Here is a 26,669-nt window from a genome sequence, read left to right as displayed (position 1 = left end):
CCACTCGGATCATTGGACCATGTTCTTTGACGGTTCCAAGATGATAAATGGTTCCGGAGCCGGAGTGGTGTTGGTCTCTCCCAGAGGAGATAAACTCAGATATGTTCTTCAAATCCACTTTGATTGAGGACAACCCCGAATCGATCGACCGGAAGAACCCCATTCTTTCTGGTCTATGGAGCCGAGGTAGTCTTACCGAGTGACCTGCTTCACAACGCTCCCAGAGTCGAGCTCTACTCAGAAGATGAAGCAGAACAAGCCCGGCAGGACGCAGTCGACCTCCTAGAAGAAGAACGAGAAATGGCCTTGACTCGATTGACCATCTATCAACAAGACTTGCGTCGATTCTATGCCAGAAACGTGAAGAGCCGAGCCTTCCAAGAAGGAGACTTAGTCCTCCGAGTGGATCAGCAGAAACCACACAAGCTCGCTCCTACTTGGGAAGGCCCCTTCATAGTCACCAGAGTTCTCCACAATGGAGCATACCACCTCTACAATGTCAATCGCCAGATTGATGAGCCACGAGCCTGGAATGTGGAGCTACTCCGCCCCTTTTATACTTAAAGTCTCACTCGGATGAGATGTAATAAGAAAAACTCTTGTAGTTTATTTATCAAAGACAAGAGCATTATAATTTTCCAAGTGATTATTATTGTTTTTTGTTTGCGTAAGAAATCCCCCAGTGGGTGGCTTAGCTGCGAATCTGCTTCGCCTAAGTTTGTAAAAACAGTTTCCTACCGAGTGGCAAGCCAGCCTCCCACTCGGGGGCTTAGCTGCGGATCCGTTTCACCTAAGTTTGAAAAAATCCTACCGAGTGCAGAGCAATCCTCCCACTCGGGTGCTTAGCTGCAGTCCAGTATTCGCCTAAGTTCTCTCACTTAGAGACTTAGCTGTAGTCCGGCACTCGCCTATGTTTGAAAAAATCCTACCGAGTGGAGAGCAATCCTCCCACTCGGGGGCTTAGCTGCAGTCCAGTACTCGCCTAACTTCTCTCACTTAGAGACTTAGCTGCAGTCCGGCACTCGCCTAAGTTTGAAAAAATCCTACCGAGTGGAGAGCAATCCTCCCACTCGGGGGCTTAGCTGCAGTCCAGCAGTCGCCTAAGTTCTCTCACTTAGAGACTTAGCTGCAGTCCAACACTCTCCTAAGTTTGAAAAAATCCTACCGAGTAGAGAGCAATCCTCCCACTCGGGGGCTTAACTGCAGTCCAGTACTCGCCTAAGTTCTCTCAGTTAAAGACTTAGCTGCAGTCCGGCACTCGCCTAAGTTTGAAAAAATCCTACCAAGTGGAGACAATCCTCCCACTCGGGGGCTTAGGTGCAGTCCAGCACTCGCCTAAGTTCTCTCACTTAGAGACTTAGCTGCAGTCCGGCACTCGCCTAAGTTTGAAAAAAATCCTACCGAGTGGAAATCAATCCTCCCACTCGGAGGCTTAGCTGCGGCCCAATACTCGCCTAAGTACGAAACACATCTCATTCCTCAAGGACGACGAGGGGCAGGTCGTCTGCCACCTTCTCCTGGGGAGCTTCGCCACAAATACAATGTGCGCTCCATCCCACTCTGCGGTAACAGGGTGTGGGTCGACCGCCGCCTTCTCCTGGGGAGCTTCGCCACAAATACAAGACATAGGTCGATTGCTTCCCTCTCCTTTGGTGCTGCGCTGCGAATGCAAAAGTTGTCTCGAATGAAGAATGGGTTCACTCAGCAGGAGATTCATAAAGATATTCAACGGTAAACTAAGTTCGGGTAAATTCCAAAGGTTCCAAATCACAGATCGAAGTACTCGGACATGCAGCCCGAAAAAGTTTAACGGTTACAAAAACCACTCGGCATTCCGAGGCAAATTTAAGGTGGGACATAAGAGTTTGTTCACTCCGCGGGAGGAGGGCTGGCAGGCTCGATGAACTCATCCAGGTCGACATCGTCGGCTATCCAAGTGGCTGCAGCGATGAAAGTCTCCATAAAGGTTCGGAAGTCATGCTTCTGGGTGTTGGCGACCTTGATTGCTACCAGTTTGTCCTGTCACACCTCCTTGCAGTGGACACGAACCAAAGACAGAGCCACGTCAGCGCCACACCGAGCAGCAGACTTCTTCCACTCCTACACTTGGTCGGGGATTTCATTTAGTCGAGTCATCAGGGACTCAATATCATTTTGGGGCTCAGCCTCTGGCCAAAGTCGAGCCAAGAAGTCCACGGCACTGTCGATGCGAGATTCCAGATGGTGCAGATTCATGGCAGTTTCATCTTTCACGGGAGAGTTGATTGGATCCAAACCAGGCTCGATCCTTCCAGTCTCCTCTTCAAAGTTCTGGCAAAACTCTGCATTCACGATCCAAGGATAAGTCAATTTTCGTACACTGAGTCGACTCAAAAAAAAAAGTCAGTCGGAACATAATGTGCACCTTCAAGCTTGATGAACAGCTTCTTGGCAAGACTTCTCAGATAACTCTCCAGATCATCCCTCCTGCGAGCAATGCCTTCCATTTTCTCGCCCTGGACAAGATTCTCCTTCTTCCAGCGCGAGCACTCCTTGTTGGAGTCATTCAGAGCGGTCTTCAGCCTGGTATTCTCTTCTTCCAACTAGCCGACCGAAGCCAGCTTCTGTTCGGCCAGAGCGGTCTTGTCATCAGCCTCCTTACGAGCAGCGGCCAAATCCTAATCCTTCTTCGCCAGAGCTTCTCTCAGTTTTTCTGCAAAGAAAGGATGATTGATTCAGAAAATAGCAGAAGGGTACTCAAGCCTAAAACTGACCAGTCGACAAACTCGTCTTACCTGCGGTGCCGTCTCTGACCTTTTGGAGCTCTGTCCTAGCCAGCTCCAAGTCAAGGTTCAGTTGAATCTGCTGCCTCTCCAAGTCAGCAAAGCGAGTTCCAATATCACAAGATTTCTGAAATCAAAGGGGAGAAGTTATTTTTACAGCAAAAAAAAACAACAAAGGCAATAAATACTCAGACTACGGTCGACTGCCCGCAGTCCACCATAGTCTCGGGGACTACACCCAGTGGGTGCACTTAGCGTGCCCCCACCAGTTCTGATCCCACTCGACCGGTCCGCCGGAGTCGAGTGAGGGGAATAAAAAAAGAGAGAAAGTGGAATTCAGACCACAATCGACTGCCAGTAGTCGACCGCGGTCCCGGGGACTACACCCAGTGGGTGCACTTGGCGTGCCCCCACCGGTTCTGATCCCACTCGACCAGATCGAGTGGAAGTGATAAACTACCAGTTCTGTTTATACATTCGGCAAAATACAAAGACTTGAGTCGTCTGCCAGCTGTCCACCGTAGTCTCGGGGACTACACCCAGTGGGTGCACTCAGCGTGCCCCCACTAGACCAAAAATTCAATCGACACACCCAGTGGGTGTACAGATGCAACGGTTTTCGGAAAGAATCTTCAGGTAGCATATCCTAACAGAACAAGTGGCGACCAACTAACCTGAACGTTGCTCTGGAGAGCCGAGCTGGCATCATAGGCGGCTTGGCTGGCATCCCGCACCGTCTTCATCTTCTCCATCATAATGCCCGCCTGGCGTATGGCTTCCTTAGCAGCATTCACCTCGTCCTCTGGGACATGATGGGTCGCAAAAACTAAAGGCGGGTCGACAGGGGCCTGAGCAGTCCACGAAGAAGGCAGGGCACTCGACAGTGGCTCAGCGAAGGTAACAGAACCCCGATTGACGTTGCCAGTGTCCTGAACAACTGGTTCCGCCCTCGGCGTCATCTGTAGCGCCCCGCTTGTAGGAGCTCGCCTATTTTTCCTCGTCGAAGGCCTCTCGGACTCTTCATCATCATCAGGGAGGTCAATAACGTTGGGAGCTATGCAAAGTTCAATCGTTAAAGTCTCATCACCCAATGGTATGCGTTGCAGTTGAATCGACCAAAATAAAGACAGTATGGCAGGGATCATACCCGGATTAGAAGTGACCGCGTCCTCCATCACCTCATCTTCGTCCTTGTAACCTGAGGTCCCGGAGGTAGCAGCGTTGACAGTTCCAAAGTTCGTCCAGTTAAAACAAGAAAAACAAACAGCGCAGAGTGTCGAGTGAATGCAAAGAGAGGCACTCACGCGGAAGCGACGGGGATATCAATCTTGATTTTCGGCTCTACAACTCTGGGGTGCTTTGGCGCCTTCTCAGTCGGGGTTGGCGAAGAGATCCGAGGGCGCTTCAAAGACTGACCAGCTGGAGCAGTTGCCTTGTCACGGGCACTCGGCCGTTCTTGGTCAAGCTTGGATTGCCTCTCCCTGCGAGGAGGCGACTCGACTTCTTCTCCACCGCTTGAGCCGTCACTCCCTCCATCCCCTTCTCCATCGGAAGTCCACTTGCCGCTTTCGCCGCCACTCGCCTCGCCTTCCAAAGCATACTCCTGCTCCCCGTTGGGCATTGAATACATTTCAATAATGGCCTGAAAGAAAGCAGGTAGATCAAAGTCAGTCGACCCAATATAGACAGCTACGCAAGTGAATTCAGATTACAAGCAAAAACTCAGAATCAGACCTGCTCGGGTGCGTGGGACTGGTCGAATGGAGGGACTCTCCTGGCTCCCCTGGGATTGTCCTTATTCCCGGTAATGCCAGACAGCCACTTCTCCAGTGTGTCGTCGTCGACCTCCTCCAGGTGGATCCGAGTGGAGTCTTCAAGACCTGAATACATCCACATCGGATAGTCTCGGGCTTGGAGAGGCTGGATGCGCCGCTGAAGGAAGACTTCCAAGAGATCCATACCAGTGACACCGTCGCGAATAAGCTGGACCACTCGTTCGACCAGCAACTTCACGTGCGCCTTCTCCTCCGGGATCACCTTCAAAGTGGAGGGTTTTTCCACTCGGTCCACGGTAAAGGGAGGGAGGCCAGTCGATTACCCTGGGGCAGACTGGTCTTTATAGTAAAACCAGGTCGACTGCCATCCGCAAACTGAGTCGGGAAGAATCATGGCTTGGAAGGAGCTTTTCCCTCTCGTCTGGATGCCAAGACCCCCACACATCTGGATCACTTGGGTCCTCTCGTCACTCAGATTAGCCTTTTTCACTGTCTGGGAGCGACAAGTGAAAATATGCTTGAAGAGACCCTAGTGAGGCCGACAACCCATGAAGTTCTCACACAAAGAAATGAAAGCGGCAAGATAAACGATTGAGTTGGGAGTAAAATGATGGAGTTGTGCCCCAAAGAAGTTCAGAAACCCTCGGAAGAAGGGGTGAGGGGGCAAGGAAAATCCATGATCAAAGTGGGTGGCAAGAAGGACACGCTCACCCTCCCCGAGGCTGTGGCTCATATTCCTTCCCCGGAAGCCACGCCGAGTCATAGGGGATCAGCCCCCCTTCGGCCAAGTCATCGAGGTCTTCTTGGGAGATCCTCGAGTGGATCCAGTCGCCCTGGATCCAGCCCCTCGGCAGGCCGGACTGCGAGGAAGATCCGCCCCGGCTAGTCGCCTTCCCCTTCGACCTCGCTGTCGCCTTCTTTGCCCGCTCCAGAGCCGCCGTCTTCTCCTTCCCCATTGTCGTCGGCGAGATGCGTATGGTGCGGTGGCGCTGGCGCAAGAGCGAGCGCAGCAGAGGGTGTGAGGAAGAGAAGAGGACATGAGATGCACTGTTTGGTAGACTCCGGTCCGGCGCTTTATATCAGGCCGCTTCCGAGTGGCTGACGGGTAGGCCCAGGCGGCTCTGTCAAATCCCGTAAAGACCGCGCACGCGATACATGGCGAAAAAGGTGGCGTGGGGATCGAGGCGGCTCCGCTCTATCCCATCCGATTACTGCGGCCTCCCCCGTCCCACGCGCTTCCCAAAATTCGGATCCCGCGAAATCTGCGTGCAGCAAACAACTGGTCAGACCAAAGATCTCCTCCGCACCGACACTCGGAGCCTTACAAGCGAAGAAACTCACTCGACGAAGAATTAAGAATGGATCAAGGCAACTGAAAAGGAAGTTGCTGTCATCACTCAGGTCCATTGATCCGGAACAAGATATGCTCACGGCATGAAAAACGAGTCGGAGAGGTTCTCAACTCCTTCCCCACTCAAACCTCGATCCATTCGGGGGCTAATGATGAAGCTATGTACCTAGGGTAGGGTCATGGGCCTGTCCTAACTGCTCTACCCAAGGACATCTCTAGAAGAAACCACCTTTCAATCGACTTGGAGGTGTTCCACTCGACAGACTCGAAGACGCTCGACCAAGAAACAATCACTCGGCCAAGATCCAACCACTCGACGGCCAGGGGACCTGAAGTCACTCCGCACGCTAAGGGTTGGTCATTAAGTAGCTTTTATGGTCATCATAGCACATTATTACTAGCGTTACCAGTAACGCTCTGCCTTAATGTACATTGAACCCTTTGTAACGTGGGCTGGCCGGGGTCCTGGCGCGCTCTATATAAGCCACCCTCCTCCTCCGAGACAAGGGTTCACACCTCTGTAACCCATATTCATATAATCCAGTCGACCGCCTCCAGGCTCCGAGACGTAGGGCTATTACTTCCTCCGAGAAGGGCCTGAACTTGTAAACCTTGCATGCTTACAACTTCCCCACAGCTAAGATCTTGCCTCTCCATACTTACCCCCCTACACTACTGTCAGACTTCAAACCGCGACAGCTAGGGCTCCTCGTCGTCATCGCTATGCAGCCCCTTGTCTTCATTGGCGGCGCTTAATCTGCCTGCCTGCTTGAACACCCAACAGTCCCTGTTGGTGTGATTGGCCGGCTTTTCGGGGGTGCCATGTATTTGGCACAAGCGGTCAAGTATTCGGTCCAAGCTGGATGGGCCCCTAGGATTCCTTTTGAATGACTTTTTCCGCTGACCGGATTTAGAGACTCTAAATCCGGCATTAACTGCCGTATCCTTAGCATTGTCGCCGTTGATGCGGTGCTTCTGCTGGTTGCGATGCGACCTGCCACTAATGTCCCTGGTGTCCAAACGACCTGGGTTCTTGGTCATATAGTTGCTACGAGCAAGCCAGCTGTCTTCTCCCGCGCAAAAGCGGGTCATGAGTGCCGTGAGTGCTGCCATAGATTTCGGCTTCTCCTGTCCTAGGTGCCGGGCAAGCCACTCGTCACGGATATTATGCTTGAAGGCTGCTAAGGCCTCTGTGTCCGGACAGTCGAGTATTTGATTTTTCTTTGTTAGGAACCGTGTCCAAAATTGCCTGGCCGATTCGTCTGGCTGCAGAATTACGTGGCTTAGGTCGTCAGCATCTGGGGGTCGCACATAAGTGCCCTGGAAATTGTCGAGGAATGCGGCTTCCGGGTCCTCCCAACAGCTGATTGACCATGTTGGCAGGCTGTTAAGCCACTGCCGGGCTGGTCCTTTAAGCTTGAGTGGGAGGTATTTGATGGCGTGGAAATCATCGCCGCGGGCCATGTGGATATGAAGGAGATAATCCTCGATCCATACTGCGGGATCTGTTGAGCCATCATATGATTCGATGTTTACGGGTTTGAAACCCTCGGGGATTTGATGATCCATTATTTCGTCTGTGAAGCACAAAGGGCGTGCGGTGCCTCTGTACTGGGCGATATCATGACGTAGCTCCAATGAGCTTTGTCTACTGTGTTCGGCCCTGCCGAATTTGTGGCCGGCGTGACGGTTATTGCCTCGAGCCGTGGGGCGCCTACGCGATCCGTAGATGGATCTTGTTTGCCTTGCCTTGTCCTCCAACATGTCTCGTAAGTCCGGCGCATATTCCCGTGCCTCGGTACAGGGTGCGGCTTGGGTGGAGGGCCATGAGGCCTCTCTGTCGCGGCCACGAGGTGGCCTGTCGGCCGCGTCGAGTGCTTCCTCCTCTAATCGGGGTAGCAACCTGTGCTTCGGGTAGCACTTGGAGGGGTGTTCGGGTTTATGCTCTTCGGCCGCAAGGACTTCAATCCATCTATCGACTAGCCGATCTTGATCAGCTTTAAGCTGTTGCTGTTTTTTCTTGAGGCTTCTTGCCGTGGCAATAAGCCTGCGTTGAAAACACTCTTGTTCGACGGGATCCTCCGGCACGGCGAATTCGTCGTCGTCGAGGCTTGCCTTGTCTTCGGAGGGAGGCATACAATTATCGTCCTCGACCTCTCTGTCGGCCGCTCTCTCATGAGGGCTGGTTTCTCCATCCTCCTGTGCTAAATCTTTCCCGGGGGGATGTTCTTCGGTGCTTTCCAGGGTATTATTATCTCCCGTGCTGGAATTACCATTTTTGTGTTGGCGGGATTTTGAGCGGCGCCGCTGACGCGTCGCTTTTGCTGTTTCTTGGAGGGATCATCCTCCGCTGTTCCATCGCCCTCTCCCTCTTTTGGGGTGTCCACCATGTATATGTCATATGATGAGGTGGCTTTCCAGGGCCTAGTAGGCGCTGGTTCTTCATCATCTCCTTCATCGGTGTCCATACTGTCGATGTCTTCGGAGTCGAAGTCGAGCATGTCGGTTAATTTGTCGACAGTGGCTACAAAGTGGGTGGTGGGTGGGTTTTGAATTTCTTCATCGTCCGTACCCCAACCTTGCTGACCGTAGTCCGGCCAGGGCTCTCCTGACAAAGAGAGAGACTTTAGTGATTTCAAGATATCGCCGAAAGACGAGTGCTAAAAGACGTCCGCGGCCGTGAACTCCATGATCGGCGCCCAATCGGATTCGCTCGGCAGGGGCGCAGAGAGTTCGGAGTCCGGAGAAGAATCCGGCTCCATGGAGTCACGAGTCTTGCAGTGTACGGGGCTGGTGTTCGGCGCAACCGCCGTTGGGATCGCAGCCCCCGAGGTGGCATCCAACCGCCCATCCTCGATCGACGCGGCCGGCTCCGAACTAGGGGTCGGCGCCGATGCGGGTGCGGCCTCCAAGGCTCTTTTCGGCGGCAGAGCTAGATCATGCTCGTCGTGACAGTGCGGCGCGCTCGGCAGTGGTTCGAATCCGTCGAAGATCAAGTCCCTGCGGATGTTGGCCGTGTAGTTTAAACTTTCGAATCTGACCTGACGGCCAGGGGCGTAGCTTTTGATCTGCTCTAGATGGCCAAGTGAATCGGCCCGCAGTGCAAAGCCGCCACAGACGAAGATCTGTCCGGGGAGGAAGGTCTCACCCTGGACTGCATCGTCATTGATGATCGTAGGAGCCATCGGGCCTGACGGCGACAGCATAGAGGAACTCTCAATGAAAGCACCAATGTCGGTGTCAAACCGGCGGATCTCGGGTAGGGGGTCCCGAACTATACGTCTAGGCCGGATGGTAACAGGAGGCAGTGGACACGAAGTTTAACCCAGGTTCGGGCCCTCTCGATGGAGGTAAAACCCTACGTCCTGCTTGATTAATATTGATGATATGGGTAGTACAATAGTTGATCTACCACGAGATCAGAGAGGCTAAACCCTAGAAGCTAGCCTATGGTATGATTGTTGATGTGTATGTTGTCCTACGAACTAAAACCCTCCGATTTATATAGACACCGGATAGGGTTAGGGTTACACAGAGTCGGTTACAATGGTAGGAGATCTAAACATCCGTATCGCCAAGCTTGCCTTCCACGCCAAGGAAAGTCCCTTCCGAACACGGGACGGAGTCTTCAATCTTGTATCTTCATAGTCCAGGAGTCCGGATTGAAGGTATTGTCCGGCTATCCGAACACCCCCTAATCCAGGACTCCCTCACCTCGGCTCATATGTCAGTGACTCTAGGGGTTAGTTAGGCGCTAATGACGGTGCCACATCACCAGCCACCGGAGTTGGACGCCGGCGACCAAACCCGACGGCGGAGGATCATCGGAGTTGCTCGGGAGGGCACTACAGGGGTCGGCTCTATGCACTGGAGGCACCAGAGGGATGCCCATCCTCGCGCGCATCCAGGGGATCACGGGGGACGCTGCAGGGTGGCCGGAGACGATGGCCACGGCAACCATGGCGGTGGCCGGAGCTACAGCAACGGCGGGTTCGGCGCTACGGAGCGTTTCGAGACGAACTGGTGGGGTCTGCAGCTTCCTGAGGAAGCGCTGAGCACGCCTACGTGCTCTGGTGCGACGTGCGGGTGTTGCAACCGCGGCGGCGACATGGCCGGCGGCGGGGAGCGCTCGGCTTCGGTGATTGATGCGGCTAGGGGGCGAAAACGACGGCGGGAGAAAGGGGTTGGGAGCAGGGGCTCACGGAGATGCCGAAGATGGGGTCAGCAAGCTCGGGGAGGTCCTGGCGGCGCCGAATCGACCGGAGACGGGCTCGGGTGCCCGAGGTTGAAGACGAAGGCAAAGACGGCGTTCGGCGGCGTTTGGAGTCACGTGAGTCAATAGGGGGGCGTAGGCGATGGAGGCGGAGCCCCTGGGCATGTCGGAGAGGTGAGGGGGAGGCTCAGTGCACGGCAGCAACGAGCGGCAGCGACGGCTGCGCTCGGGTGGGTGCGCGCGAGAGGGACAGGGGAGGGGATGAGCACGGGGGGAGGAGTGAGAGGGCCTGGGGGTGCATGGCGTCTCCAGGGGGGTCGTCGCACAGGCAGGCAGCCTGGAGGTGGCTGGCGTGTGGCCACGCGCGGCGTGCACGCGCTCGCGTCCTTCTGGTGCAAGGAGGAGGACGACAGGCAGCTGGGCTCTGGTGGGCTGGCTGCTGCTGGGCCTCTCAAGTAAGGCCAGGTAGGTTTGTGTTCTGTTTTATTTTTCTGTTCTCTTTTCTATTTTGTTTTTGACTTAAATAAAATGCTAAGGCATTTTCAAAAACCCTAAAAATAATTGTGGGTACTTTTGAAAATATTTCCAATAGCCCTCAACCACTTTCAGAATTATTTGGGCATTTTAATTATTTATAGCAATTAAATGCCCAAATTCAAATACTTTATGAATTCATTCAAAAATCCAAAGTGACCAAGGAAAATGTGCACCATTTTTGGCAGAGATTCTAGACCAATTCAAAAATGGTGAACATTTCCAAAGGAATTTTGGGATCTTTGAATATGATATTTTTTTTATTTGAACATAGTTGGATTCATCTGTGCTAGGGTTTCAACACTCCCCAATTCAAATTCATAAGAATTTAAACATGATGCAACACATGACTAGCTATCTCAGAGCATACTAGAACTAGGGATGTGACAACTCACCCCCACTAGAACAAGAATCTCATCCCGAGATTCAAGAATTGAAGTAAGAAGACAGAGGGGTCACAAAACTATCACAGTCTTCTTGATCCAACTGCCCTTCTAGAAGATATCGATATATTGCATCACATTGATCTTGACGTCTTGCTTTGAGAACTACATCGAACATGACAACGAGAAGAAAGGGAAAATTTAGAAGAATCGATCTTCTTGTGGTTCGAGCAAGTTAGGATCATCTTGATGATCACAAGATCAACTCACGGGATGAGACATAGAAACATCTCTGGAGCTGAGAGGCAAAACTTGCATCAGAAGCGACATAAGAAAAAATTTGACGAGGGTTTCAAAGTAGCGAGGAACTATTCCCTTAAGTGGCAAAAAGAATTACTTTTGATCCATAGATCATTGAAACTCTCTATACTAGCCTAAGGCAATTCTCAATCGATCGTATGGAAGAGTACAAAGGAGTGGCATACTCAGACTAGGATGGATGATGTGGATTACCTTGTTGAAGACAACGCAATGGACGATTTTGCTTATCATCGGAAATGGATGGGACCCATGGTAGGACCACTTTTGAAGGTGATCCTGACAAGGAATTACCGAGATGTCACACCCTAGCTAGTTCAAGCATTAGAGTGTGCATCATGTTTAAATTTCTCTTAAATTTGAAATGGGGATGACAGAACCACCAGCACCCCCCTGGAACAACTAGGGTTTACTAAAAACTTTTTCAGTGAACCTGAAATGCCCTTCTAAAAATCCCACACTTTTGGTTTTGGGTTAAAACCGTTGAAAAAAATGGTGCACATTTTTCTAGGACATCTTAAGGTCATTGGATTAATTCTTATAGTATTTGCATTTGGGCATTTAAAAAGCTATAAAATATTTTAAATGCTCAAATAATCATAAATGAAAATGTTTGCTGTTTGATATATTCTAAGCAGTGGCCATGATTAATTTTATGATTTTTGGAAATGCCCTGGCATTTTTAATAAAGCCCTGAAGTTACAGAAATAATAGAATAAATAAAAAACAAAAAACAGAAAAGAAGAGAGAGAACAGAGACTTACCTGGCGCAGCCCACCTAGCCTACCGGCTCGGCCCAGTCCACTTGCTCTTGCCAGTCGACCTCCTCGTCTCGCCAGGAGGACGAGAAGCGCGTGGCCGGCGCCCGCAGCCACACGCCGGCCACCTCGTGCTTTCGCCGACGCCCCGGACGCGCCAACGAGTGCCATGCACTCCCCCACGCCCCCCTCTCTTTCTCCCCACTCTCCCCGTGGCCCTCTCCCCCTCTTTGGCTCTCTCCCCATTCCCTGCCGAGCACAGCCGTCGCCGCCGACAAGCTCCACCGCAGCCACCGCCGTCCACCCGTTGCCTCGCCGTGCCAAGAAGCCCCGTCGTCGTCTCCGGCCACCCCAGCTCCACCTACTTCCACCACTCGACGTGGCTCACTCCCCGCATCACGTAGATGGTCTCCGCCGTCCTTATGGTCGCCAGAGTGCAAAACCCGAGCCCTCCGCCGCGTCTGGCCTCGCCGGCGGCTAAACGCCGGCGAGTTTGACCACTTTTTACCGTGGACTGATGCGTGGGCCCAGGTTGACTTCCCCCCTGAGCCTATGACAGGTGGGGCCGGCCTTCTAATTAGTTTAGGATTAGTGTTAACTAATTTTAATTAGTTTAGTCACTGACATGTGGGCCCAGGCCCCACTAACAGTTTATTAGTACTAATTTAATCTTGTTAATTAGCTGAGACACTGACAGACAGGGCCCACCAGTCAGGTTTGACCTGGCCGACCCAGTTGACCCGCTGACGTCACACCTATGTCATGCTGACTGGAATTATTCTTATATAGGAAATTCCAGAAAATAGCCAAAACTTCTAAAAATCATAGAAAATTAACCATAGCACCAAATCAAACAAATTATATATAAAAAATGATCAAAAAACTCAATCTATCCATCTATAATGGGTTCATGCATGACAAAATAAGTTAACATTGCTGTTTAAGTAGAATAATATAATGCTCTAATAAGGCCAGGTTAAATGAGCTAACATTTGAATCTTTGATTCAAATGAGCTCATTCCTTTCTGTTTTAGCTTGCATTAGGCCAAGACACTTTCATTTTGCCATGTCATAGCATGCAACATATTGTTGCATATTGTCATGTGTTGATCATGTTCGGTGTGTCTTTCGTGGTAGGTTCTGCCTCCGAGGATAACCCCGAGTATCCGTCTGAAGGGCAGTACCCTACTACCACTACAACAGGCAAGCAACCCATTGATCATTCCGATACAAACCCATGTTCTCGCTTCTGCTCTTGTTTACTGCATTAAGACAACCCGATTCAAACTGCTGTGTGCTACAGTAGTTGAACCCTTATACTCTGCATACCTGTCATTGCCACAGTAACTAGATGAAACCCACTAGCATGTGTTGGAGTTGATTGAGCCATGTTTGTGTTTCCTACCTTGCTATGCCTGCTATGCTTAGAGGTGTGTCAGGTCTGGTTCATCTGGGTGATGGGCTAGAGTGAAATGATTATGTCGGTAATGTGAGGGATGTGTTGAACATGATTTGGTAAACGTATCGATGAGAGTCCATGTAGGAGTACATGGTGGGTTGTTTCATTGAGGCCGTCCATAAGAACTGAGATCTGTATGTGTGATTTTAAGAATCAGCTACTACCATGCATTGGGATCCTTAATTGACCCTCTCGGCTTCTTAATCACCCTAGTACTCTGTCCAGGAGTTGAAATTAGTCTCTGGTGCTTGTAGGTTATGTGTTGGCGGCCGTGCGTAGCGCTGACCCTAGGGGTGGGCTATGTTGCTGTAGATACACCGTGGCACGGTGTACCGAGTCACCCGTTTGGTGTCTCGGGAACCCTGTTCACATCGTTCGGGGCCTCATGTGGAAACCTCGGACAGACTCCCTGTGGATGGAATCTGAATAGGCGATAAACCTGGACTGGGGGCTTGAGTGTTTAGGTAGGCCGTGGCCGACACCCTCGTTGGGCTTCGGCTTGAAGGTTGTCGAGTACATGTCGTGTAAACGGCGGTAAGTGGTGAAAGCGTGTATGAAGAAGTACACACCTGCAGGGTATAAAACTATTCGAATAGCCACGTCCGCGGTAAAGGACTACTTGGTTACCTATACAGTTCATAGACAAGTTAATGGATACTACTAAAAACTCAAGATAAGTGTGAGTACCGAGGATGGCCCTCTCGTAGGATGACGAGGGAGGATCCCCGGTGGAGTATTTGTGTTGGTGATTAGTGGACTCGTGTGCGAAAACTATTTTACTAGTGGAGTTCCGTAGGATAGCTTAGCCAAGAGTCAAAGCTGGCTTGCTGCAATAACCCCACCACCTTCTTGAGAATGAGCATGTATAGTAGGTTCTCATGTAAGACTTGTTGAGTACCTTTGTACTCATGTTTCCTTAATTACTGTTTTCAGAAGACAACCCCGCCCCCTCGGATGGGTTTTATGTAGATCTCGATGTCGATGAGTGAGTAGCCACCCAGGTGGTGTTCCTGGCCATGGAGGGCCCTATGTAGATAGACAGGCTTGGAGAAGCCTTCTTGCTTTCTAGTGTCTGTACTCAAACTATTTGCTTCCGCATGTGCTTGTATGCTTGTATGACTTGAGTGTCGGGTCATGTGACCCCTATCTGTATGAACATGTTATGTATGGCTCTCTGGAGCTTTTAAATAAAGCACTTGAGTTATAGAGTTTAGTTGTGATGCCATGTTGTATGTACTCATATCGGGCATATTGTGTGTATGATTGAAATGCTTGGTATGAGTGCGATCCGACAATCTAGTTGTTTATCCTTGGCAACCTCTCTTATGGGGAAATGTAGTCTAGTGTTCCTCGAGCCATAGTAGTCCGCTACAACCCGGTTCACCAGAGTCCTGCTAGCCCAGCACTATTGCTCAGGACACTTGACTGGCCGGCATGTGTTTCACTTCGTTCCTATGTCTGTCCCTTCGGGTAAATGTCACGCGTTGACATCCGGAGTCCTGCCTAGCCTGCTACAGCCCGGGTTTCTCGGAGTCCTGTTAGCCTAGTGCTACAGCCCGGATTCACTCGATGATGACCGACATGCTCGATGTGATTCATGTATGCCTGTCTCCATAGGTCTGCGCCGCATTGGGTTCACGACTAGCCATGTCGGCCCGGGTTCTCTATCATATGGATGCTAGCGACACTATCATTTACCTTATGCCCTCTGATCTGAGTCATTCTCTTCTCATTCAACGTGGGTTAAGGACTAGGCTCTCTTCTTCTATCAGGTTCACGTGTTACTAATCCGCAGTAGCTTATAGGATTGTTGTTACAAGCCTCAGTTCAGTTTCTACTACTTTTAGTATGTTGTCAGTTGAATCATAACCTTGATATGATGTTGTCGAGTGGTATTGCAAACTGTTGTGAATGTCTCAAGTCCTTTTCTAAGCATTTACAGCTATTATGCTGTCCAATTTTCCCTAGAAATTCTAATGCCTTTGCATTGTGGTTGTGCTTTCAGATGGCCACTCGTGCTGAAAACCAAGTGGTTCGCCTGACCCGGTGCCTCGATGTGCCCGGTCATACTGCTATGTTAGTCCGGGTAATGATCGAGACGGGTTACCGTTGGTATCCCGAATACACTGTCGAAGAGCAGTTCAAAGACTTCAACCAGAGCCAGTACCTCTGTACCGTCAGGATATGTCCCTCTTATCCTGGAGCCACTGAGCCCCTTCACTGTTCCTATGGACTCGGGGTTACTGTTGAGATGGATGTGCAAGATGCTGCCTATTCCATGATGACCATCATGCGAGTCCGGACTGGCCTGCTTCAGAGCACCTACTTCTGTTATATGCCAACTTCACTTCCGGGAGTGCAAGGGTATCTCCAGGCTATCTTTGCTGACCCCACACATGAGGAGTCACTACTCCGCACCATTGCCGAGATGCTCGAGGATAAGGACCGCGAAAATCGGGCCTTGCATATGGAGCTTTTTAACTCTTGTGCTGATCACTGGGCCACTTTGACTTGGTTTGCACCGGCGGTACAGGCGGGATACATGGATCTGAGGGATCTGTACCCTGTACGATCTGGATTGCCAGATTGTATGGAGTGGTGCGATGTGGGAGGCATCACCCCTCCTCGTGGTACCCGTCTGCCACCACCTGTGGGACCAAGGCCACATCCGAGTCCCTTTGGTCCGCAGGTTCCGCAGGACCGTCTGTTCCCAGATGATCATGTTCCACTTCCTGGTTTTGGTGGCGACTTCTATGAGGATTACTACGGAGCCGTCTGAGCTAGTAGTAGTCTCACTAGTATTGTAGTAGTTGTATTCTCCACAGTCCTGCGTAACCGTGGGATACGGCTTGGTGTGTATCACGCTCCGAAGGTGTAGGAAAAATAATGTATAGGAGCTTGGAATGCCTTCGATGAGATGTAATGTCTTTCACCGTAGTTGTACTCTAGCCTGGGCTTGTACTAAACTATGTACGGTGTGTATGACCAATGGTATATATATGGCAGTTTCTATATTACCATGTCGTGCAATGAACATCTCTGCATTCCGTGTTATCCATTACATTCTGCACTTCCTTGCTAAGTTTGTGCCATCCTTATCTAAACCGTTGTCTTGTTTTCACCTAGGATGGTCAACACCCGCAGCAACCCTGCTGCCCCGGAGCAGGGGGAAGCCAGTGCAGCTAGGGGTGAAAATCTGCCTCACCCTCCTTCTCTGGCCGAAGTGATGCTGGAGGCGGAAAGAAACAAGCGTGAGACTAACCGCTTGCTAGAGCGGATTGAGCAGAACACTGCACGCCATCAGCGAAATGACTTGGTGTCAATCAATGACTTCATCAAGTTGTACCCACATAAGTTTAATCATTCCGTTGAGCCCCTCGACGCGGATGACTGGCTTCGCAGCATCACCCACAAGCTATGTTCTACCAACGTAGCCGAAGCTGATAAGGTTACTTATGCTGCCTATCACCTCGAAGGCCCTGCTAGCCTTTGGTGGGAAAATATTGAAGCTATGCGCCCGGTCGGCCAAATCACTACATGGGCTGAATTCAGTGAGGCTTTCCGTGAGCATCACATTCCGGAAGGTCTCATTGATCGCAAGAGGGAAGAGTTCTGCAATTTCACCCAAGGAAGATTGACTGTGGATGCATATAGCCATGAATTTGGGAATCTGGCACGATATGCTCCCGAAGAAGTATCTACCGATGCTAAGAAGCAGGCAAGGTTCCGCAAGGGACTTAGCCCTGAGCTTCGCCGCAATCTTCGTCAGCACGAGTGCACCTCCTTTCAGAAGTTGGTCAAAAAAGCCATCAGTGCTGAGATAGGCCAGTCCGATTATGAAGCTTCACGCAAGCACTCTCGTGATTTTGGCTCTTCATCCGGCTCTGGATCTTAGAAGCGCCGGGTGTGGATTCCAAGCACGGCACTGCCACCCAGGTTCATTCCAAGGCCATCCTTTGAGGCGCCTCGTCCCAACCGGCAGTTTGCACCGCCCAAGCCCTATGGTGGCCCCGTTGCTAATGCTGCTCCACGCCCCAATGTTGTGACATGTTTCAAGTGTGGAGAGCTGGGTCACTATAGTCGAGAGTGTCCTCAGAACAACAACCTCAATCAGTCTGGAAAGTACGTTGGCCGTGGTAAGCCAGCGGGAAAGGCATTCTACACCAAGCCGGTCACCACTGCACGTGGCCATGTCAACTATGTTTCAGCCGAGGAGGCTCATGAGGATCCTAACGTCATCCTTGGTACGCTCCTTGTTAATTGCCATCCGGCATATGTTCTTTTTGATACTGGAGCATCTCATTCATTCATATCCGAGAACTATGCTCGATTGCATAACACGACATTCTGTGACATGCCCACTTCCATGGTAATCCAAACTCCGGGTTCCAAATGGCAAACCTCTAGAGTAAGCCATGGGAACGAAATTCTTGTCGATAGACTTGTCTTCCTTTCATCCTTAATAGCTCTCAAGTCCTCGAACATAAACATCATCTTGGGTATGGACTGGATGTCAGCTCATTATGCTAAGATTGATTGTGCCACTAGAACCGTTCAACTTACTCACCCATTGGGCAAGACAGTCAATGTATTAACTCGAGTGGCCAAGTGCCAGCTTTACTCCCTAAATGTCAACCCCCTTCCAGACCTTGAGGATATTCCGGTAGTCCGGGACTTTCCGGATGTCATTCTAGAAGAACTGCCAGGTGTTCCACCTGACAGGGATGTCGAGTTCGTGATAGACCTTGTTCCAGGAACCGTTCCAATTTCTAGAAGACCCTATAAGATGGCACCCTTAAAACTAGCCGAGCTTAAGAACCAACTCGATGAGTCCTTGAAAAAGGGTTTCATCCGTCCTAGTTCCTCTCCTTGGGCTTGCCCCGTTCTCTTCGTCAAGAAGAAGGATGGAACGGATCGGATGGTTGTAGATTACCGACCTGTCAGCTTGGTCACTATCAACAATAAGTATTCGCTTCCCAGGATCAACGATCTGTATGACCAGCTCGCTGGATCCTCAGTCTTTTCCAAGATGGATTTGAGGTTGGGCTACCATCAAATAAAAATTGAAAACAGGGACATTCCCAAAACGGCCTTTGTTACTCGTTATGGCCAATACGAGTACACTGTTATGTCCTTCGGTTTAACCAGTGCCCCAGCCACCTTCTCTCGGTTAATGAACTCGGTCTTCATGGAGTATTTGGATAAATTCGTCGTAGTATACCTCGATGACATACTCATCTACTCCAAGAATGAAGAGGAACATGCCGAACATCTAAGGCTGGTATTGACGAAACTTCGAGAGCATCGCCTTTATGCCAAATTCTCCAAGTGCTAATTTTGGTTGCCAGAAGTGACCTATATAGGCCATGTAATCTCTGGTAAGGGTATTGCTGTCAATCCCGAGCGAGTTCAAGCCGTCCTTGATTGGACTCCACCTGAGACGGTCAAGCAAGTTCGGAGCTTCCTTGGCTTAGCGAGCTATTGCCGCCGCTTCATCGAAAATTTCTACAAGGTTGCTAAACCTCTAACTGAACTCCTCAAGAAAGATAAAAAGTTCGAGTGGACCCCACAGTGCGAGTTCAGTTTTCAGGAACTGAAAAGACGCCTGACATCTGCTCCCGTACTGGTACCACCAGATTTCTCCAAGGACTTTATTATCTATTGCAACGCCTCGCGACAAGGACTAGGTTGCATACTCATGCAAGATCGTCAGGTAATTGCCTATGCTTCACGGCAATTACACCCACATGAGGAAAATTATCCCACTCATGATTTAGAGCTTGCAGCTGTAGTCCATGCACTTAAAACTTGGTGACATTACCTCCTCGGTAATCGTTGCGAGATCTTCACCGATAACCAAAGTTTGAAATATATCTTCACCCAACCGGATTTGAATCTCAGGCAAAGACACTGGGTCGAGTTGATCTCGGATTATGACTTAGGAATAACTTACACCCCGGGCAAAGCCAATGTCATGGCTGATGCGCTAAGTCGTAAATCTTATTGTAACAACCTGATGTTACAACAAAGTCAACCACTTCTCCACGAGGAATTTTGTAAGCTCAATCTTCACATTGTTCCTCGAGGATTTCTATCCACCCTGGTGGCGAAGCCTAACCTTTTGGATCAGATCATAACCGCCCAGCGGTATGATAAGGGCATATCCCGGATTAAGGAAAACATCGCTAGCGGAGTTGCTAAATGTTTTTCCATGGATGAGCGAGGTGTTGTCTTCTTCGAGAACCGCTTGGTGGTCCCAAGAAACAACATTTACGCCAGTTGATTCTTAAGGAAGCTCATGACTCCCCTCTCACCATTCATCCCGGTAGTACTAAAATGTGCCAAGACCTATGCCAGAGGTTTTGGTGGACTAGGATGAAGAGAGAAATCGCTCAATACATTGCTAATTGCAACGTTTGTCGTTGTGTTAAATCAGAGCGTCAACGGCCTGCTGGCACCCTTCAACCTATGGCTATTCCTGAGTGGAAATGGGATAAGATCAGTATGGATTTCATTACTGGGTTTCCCAGGACCAAGAGAGGGAATAATGCCATCTTCGTCGTGATCGACCGTCTTTCCAAAGTAGCCCATTTCCTACCTGTTCGCGAGAGTATCACCGCTAGCCAGCTAGCTGATTTATACATCTCCCGAATAGTGTCTCTTCATGGTGTTCCATTGGAAATTAACTCAGACCGTGGGAGTCTCTTCACCTCTCTATTTTGGGAAAGTTTACAAAATTCTATGGGAACTCGTCTCTCTTTTAGCACCGCCTTCCAGTCTCAATCAAGTGGTCAAGTTGAGCGAGTCAATCAAATTCTGGAAGATATGCTCCGAGCTGCTGTCATCTCATTCGGAATGGGCTGGGAGAAATGCCTTCCATTCGCGGAGTTTTCTTATAACAATAGTTATCAAGCTAGCTTGGGCAAAGCTCCTTTCGAAGTTCTCTATGGATGAAAATGTCGAACGCCTCTTAACTGGTCAGAAACCAGGGAAAGACAACTCTTTGCCCCGGATATGATTCAGGAAGCAGAAGAGTAGGTTTGCGTTATTCGTGAGAAATTGAAAACAGCCCAATCTCGTCAAAAGAGCCAATATGATCGTAAACATAAGCTCATGACTTATGAAGTCGGTGAGAAGGCTTACCTTCGGGTTACTCTGTTAAAGGGAACCCATCATTTCGGTATCAAAGGCAAATTGGCTCCTCGTTACATCGGACCCTTTCGAATTCTTGCCAAACGAGGAGAAGTTGCCTACCAATTGGAACTACCTTCGCATCTTTCCAGAGTTCATGATGTCTTCCATGTTTCTCAACTCAGGCGTTGCTTCGCGGATCCTATCCGTGGAGTGGACCACGAAACGCTTGATCTACAAGATAACCTCTCATATCGGGAATATCCCGTTCGTATCCTTGATCAAGCGGAGCGTACCACTCGACGCCATAATATCAAGTTTCAATGGTCACACCATTCCGAAAAAGAGGCCACTTGGGAAAGGGAGGATCGTCTTCGACTCGAGTACCCCAGCTTCTTCCCGGAGGATCCTAAATCTCGGGACGAGATTCTTTTGAGTGGGGGTGAGTTGTCACACCCTAGCTAGTTCAAGCATTAGAGTGTGCATCATGTTTAAATTTCTCTTAAATTTGAAATGGGGATGACAGAACCCCCAGCACCCCCCTGGAACAACTAGGGTTTACTAAAAACTTTTTAATGAACCTGAAATGCCCTTCTAAAAAGCCCACATTTTTGTTTTGGGTTAAAACCTTTGACAAAAATGGTGCACATTTTTCTAGGACATCTTAAGGTCATTGGATTAATTCTTATAGTATTTGCATTTGGGCATTTAAAAAGCTATAAAATATTTTAAATGCTCAAATAATCATAAACTAAAATGTTTGCTGTTGGATATATTCTAAGCAGTGGCCATGATTAATTTTATGATTTTTGGAAATGCCCTGGCATTTTTAATAAAGCCCTGAAGTTACAGAAATAATAGAATAAATAAAAAACAAAAAAGGAGAGAGAGAACATAGACTTACCTGGCGCAGCCCACCTAGCCCACCGGCTCGGCCCAGTCCACTGGCTCTTGCCAGTCGTCCTCCTCCTCTCGCCAGGAGGACGAGAAGCGCGTGGCCGGCGCCCGAGGCCACACGCCGGCCACCCCCTGCTTCCGCCGATGCCCCGGACGCGCCTACGAGTGCCACGCACTCCCCCAAGTCCCCCTCTCTTTCTCCCCACTCTCCCCGTGGCCCTTTCCCCCTCTCTGGCTCTCTCCCCATTCCCTGCCGAGCGCAGCCGTCGCCGCCGACAAGCTCCACCACAGCCACCGCCGTCCACTCGTTGCCTCGCCGTGGCAAGAAGCTCCGCCATCGTCTCCGGCCACCCCAGCTCCACCTACTGCCACCACTCGACGTGGCTCACTCCCCGCATCACGTAGATGGTCTCCACCATCCTTTTGGTCGCCGGAGTGCAAAACCCGAGCCATCCGCCGCGTCTGGCCTCGCCGGCGGCTAAACGCTGGCGAGTTTGACAACTTTTGACCATGGACTGACGCGTGGGCCCAGGTTGACTTCCCCCTGAGCCTATGATAGGTGGGGCCGGCCTACTACTTGGTTTAGGATTAGTGTTAACTAATTTTAATTAGTTTAGTCACTGACATGTGGGCCCAGGCCCCACTGACAGTTTATTAGTACTAATTTAATCCTGTTAATTAGCTGAGACACTGATAGACAGGGCCCACCAGTCAGGTTTGACCTAGCCGACCCAGTTGACCCGCTGACGTCACACCTATGTCATGCTGACTCATTAATTCAATTACTGGAATTATTCTTATATAGGAAATTCCAGAAAATAGCCAAAACTTCTAAAAATCATAGAAAATTAACCATAGCTCCAAATCAAACAAATTATATATGTAAAATGATCAAAAAAACTCAATATATCCATCTGTAATGGTTTCATGCATGACAAAACAAGTTAACATTGTTGTTTAAGAATAATAAGATAATGCTCTAATAAGGCCATGTTAAATGAGCTAACATTTGAATCTTTGATTCAAATGAGCTCATTCCTTTCTGTTTTAGCTTGCATTAGGCCAAGACACTTTCATTTTGCCATGTCATAGCATGCATCATATTGTTGCATATTGTCATGTGTTGATCATGTTTGGTGTGTCTTTCGTGGTAGGTTCTACCTCCGAGGATAACCCCGAGTATCCGTCTGAACACATACAGGGTTTCCTCAAGGTGAGGAAAGAAAAACTATACAGGGTAGGAGCACTAAACCTATGAATTACAAAGAAATAGGAACTCTTCTCAAGGAGGAAGAAAATCAATCCACTTAAGAAGGGCATCTCTAAATTTCGATTGAGCCATGTTTGTGTTTCCTACCTTGCTATGCCTGCTATGCTTAGAGTTGTGTTAGGTCTGGTTCATCTGGGTGATGGGCTAGAGTGAAATGATTATTTCGTTAATGTGAGGGATGTGTTGAACATGATTTGGCAAAGGTACCGATGAGAGGCCATGTAGGAGTACATGGTAGGTTGTTTCATTGAGGCCGTCCATAAGAACTGAGATCTGTATGTGTGATTTTAAGAATCAGCTACTGCCATGCATTGGGATCCTTAATTGACGCTCTCGGCTTTTTAATCACCCTAGTACTCTGTCCAGGAGTTGCAATTAGTTTCTGGTGTTTGTAGGTTATGTGTTGGCGGCCGTGCGTAGCACTGACCCTAGGGGTGGGCTATGTTGCGGTAGATACACCGTGGCACGGTGTACCGAGTCACCCGTTTGGTGTCTCGGGAACCCTGTTCACATCGTTCGGGGCCTCATGTGGAAACCTCGGCCAGACTCCCTGTGGATGGAACCTGAATAGGCGATAAACCTGGACTGGGGGCTTGAGTGTTTAGGTAGGCCATGGCCGACACCCTCGTTGGGCTTCGGCTTGAAGGTTGTCGAGTACATGTCATGTAAACGGCGGTAAGTGGTGAAAGTGTGTATGAAGAAGTACACCCTTGCAGGGTATAAAACTATTCGAATAGCCGCGTCCGTGGTAAAGGACTACTTGGTTACCTATACAGTTCATAGACAAGTTAATGGATACTACTGAAAGACTCTAGATAAGTGTGAGTACCGAGGATGGCCCTCTCGTAGGATGACGAGGGAGGATCCCTGTTGGAGTATTTGTGTTGGTGATTAGTGGACTCGTGTGCGAAAACTATTTTACTAGTGGAGTTCCATAGGATAGCTTAGCCAAGAGTCAAAGCTGGCTTGCTGCAATAACCCCACCACCTTCTTGAGAACGAGCATGTATAGTAGGTTCTGATGTAAGACTTGCTGAGTACCATTGTACACATGTTTGCTTAATTACTATTTTCAGACGACAACACCGCCCCCTCCGATGGGTTTTATGTAGACCCCGATGTCGATGAGTGACTAGCCACCCAGGTGGTGATCCTGGCCATGGAGGGCCCTATGTAGATAGACAGGCTTCGAGAAGCCTTCTTGCTTTCTAGTGTCTGTACTCAGACTATTTGCTTCCGCATGTGCTTGTATGCTTGTATGACTTGAGTGTCGGGTCATGTGACCCCTATCAGTATGAACATGTTATGTATGTCTCTGGAGCTTTTAAATAAAGTACTTGAGTTGTAGAGTTTTGTTGTGATGCCATGTTGTATGTACTCATATCGGGCATATTGTGTGTATGATTGAAATGCTTGGTATGAGTGGGATCCGACAATCTAGTTGTTTATCCTTGGCAGCCTCTCTTATGGGGAAATGTAGTCTAGTGTTCCTCGAGCCATAGTAGTCCGCTACAGCCCGGTTCACCAGAGTCCTGCTAGCCCAGCACTATTGCTCAGGACACTTGACTGGCCGGCATGTGTTTCACTTCGTTCCTATGTGTATCCCTTCGGGGAAATGTCACGCGTTGACATCCGGAGTCCTGCCTAGCCTGCTACAGCCCGGGTTTCTCGGAGTCCTGTTAGCCTAGTGCTACAGCCCGGATTCACTCGATGATGACCGACATGCTCGATGTGATTCATGTATGCCTGTCTCCATAGGTCTGCGCCGCATTGGGTTCATGACTAGCCATGTCGGCCCGGGTTCTCTGTCATATGGATGCTAGCGACACTATCATATACGTGAGCCAAAAGGCGCAAACGGTCCCGGGCCATGGTAAGGCGACACCCGTGGGGATACCGTGCGTGAGGCCGCAATGTGATATGAGGTGCTACCGGCTAGATCGATGTAACTTGGAATCGGGGTCCTGACATGAGAAGGGTAGTCCAAGGTTGAATGGCACAATGCCGGTGCAAGCTGGGAACAAAATGCAGTTGCTGGGAATGATTCTGGTAACTGGGAATAACTCAACGAGAGTGATTCCACCATTTGGATGGTTATAGCATAATCAAAGAAACTGGGAGTACAAGGATCCGTAAGGAACAACTTCTAGAATGTTTTACACTAAATCCTCATGGAAAAGATGGTCAAATAGCTCAATCAAGATACTACAATGATAGATCTTCCGGCTAGGTGTGTCGGCCAACATCAACCTTGTTGGAACCTACATCATAGATCTTGGACTAGTTCCGACCATCATATCTGTCTGAGATTCAGATCTGGTTGGTAACAGGACATTTCAGACAGCATGTCTGGAAAAGAAAATTTGCAACACTAACCAAAGAGATGATGTTGCGGGATTCTCAGGAAAATGAACTACGATAGCATGCTCCAAAACATGAGCTGGTTCTGCTACAAACCTGTGAACACGCTGTCCAAGACAAGCATGACCACGTAGTAGTCTTATAATAGAACACTATCGAGTTTAGGTTAGGATCCATCATCAAAGATTTCAAAGTCTTTACGCGCGCTAGACTTCTTTTCCTTGAACAAGTCAATCGGTGGCTTGGGGTGTTAGGAATTACACATGGAGTGGAGGTAGCTAGTCTCGCAAACCGGTGTATACTTCACACATGCATAACTGACTTGGGATGGTTCCATAGGAAGCAACATTGACTTTCTCGAATTCACGGTGGAATGCACGTGAATTAGAGGAAGTCACTCCTTTCAGCCGAACATATTCTTCATGAAGGGAACATGAAGATAATGCTTATAAAAATTTCCAATGCTAACTGGATGCTCAACACGAATCATGGAGAAGATAAAAATGTTGCTGATGGGATCAACAACAATTCATCCAGGTTTCCATATAAGTGGAATTACACAATTATGTGAACAAGGTGATAGCATTGGTCAGACCCAAAAAAAATATAATGGTGTATGCCCGGGGAAACAAGCATGGGTAAGGCAATAGTACGAACATCATTGGTTCTGATTTGATTTGACGATAGCCCATAGTCAAATCAAAGATTGGATCAGACAATAGGTCCAACAACTGATCACGAGGACCAATCAATGGAGATATCATCTTTCTTCAGCACACACACACAGAAGATATCCCTTAGAGATGAACTATGTTAGGCAAAGCTTCTTCCTTCCAACTCTCCAAGTTGTTGTCTAGCTCAACCAACTAGCTCAAGGATATCCAACACAGATTCTTGGAGAAGGGGTGATTTAGAGGGACAAAAACCAACATGATGACGAACTCAACATAGCGGTCAGGTGACAACCAGGTAATACTTCCGAGAAGATCTTCGGAAAATCACGAACCACCGATATGTTACTAAACTCGAGAACATTCTTGCTTTTCGGGGCCAGACGATGGGACCAAGAGAGTGATGGATTGCCACAATCCTATCTCATTGATCGAAGAGTGCACCAAAAATAAGGACTAGGTAGCACGATCCATCTTAGGATGATGATTCAATAACCAACATGCTAAGAATGAAATTACTGTCCATTAGCTACCAAGCAAGGGGGTTGCTAGTAGTATTGATTTCACACATCATGGTTCACTTGTCGGCATTCTGGTTGCGACAACACGGGACCGAGGAATGAAACAATGAAAGCGAGAAGTATCACTGTGTCAAGAATTCATAAGAGATGGTGCAATTCTCATGACAACCCTGACATAAAGGGGGTAATACTCCAGGGTAGAACAGAGCAAAAGTTGATTGGCATTTGATCTGCAGAGCACAACTACTTTGACCCAATCCTGGAAA

The sequence above is a fragment of the Triticum urartu genome, chromosome 6, assembly GCF_003073215.2.
Source record: "Triticum urartu cultivar G1812 chromosome 6, Tu2.1, whole genome shotgun sequence".
Classification (NCBI taxonomy): Eukaryota; Viridiplantae; Streptophyta; class Magnoliopsida; order Poales; family Poaceae; genus Triticum; species Triticum urartu.
This window is presented reverse-complemented; position numbering follows the sequence as displayed.